Genomic DNA, 218 nt, shown 5'->3' with positions numbered 1-218 from the left:
GGACGCTGGGAGCTGTAGTCCGCGTGGGCGCGCAGGCGCGGCCGCGGCGAGAATTCACCCGATTCGAGGCTTTTTCCGCCCAAAAAAAGTCCGCGAGCAGCCGGTCCCGTCCCTCCCGCGCGAGCCGCGGGGACACGGAGGACGAAAAGAGAGCACACAACGAGCCTCGGTTTGGATGGTCTCCTTTTTTTGGTTGTTTTTACCATTTCCCCCCCCCC

The sequence above is a fragment of the Merops nubicus genome, unplaced genomic scaffold (genome assembly GCF_000691845.1).
Source record: "Merops nubicus isolate BGI_N331 unplaced genomic scaffold, ASM69184v1 scaffold42664, whole genome shotgun sequence".
NCBI lineage: Eukaryota > Metazoa > Chordata > Aves > Coraciiformes > Meropidae > Merops > Merops nubicus.
Note: the sequence above shows the minus strand (reverse complement) of the source record.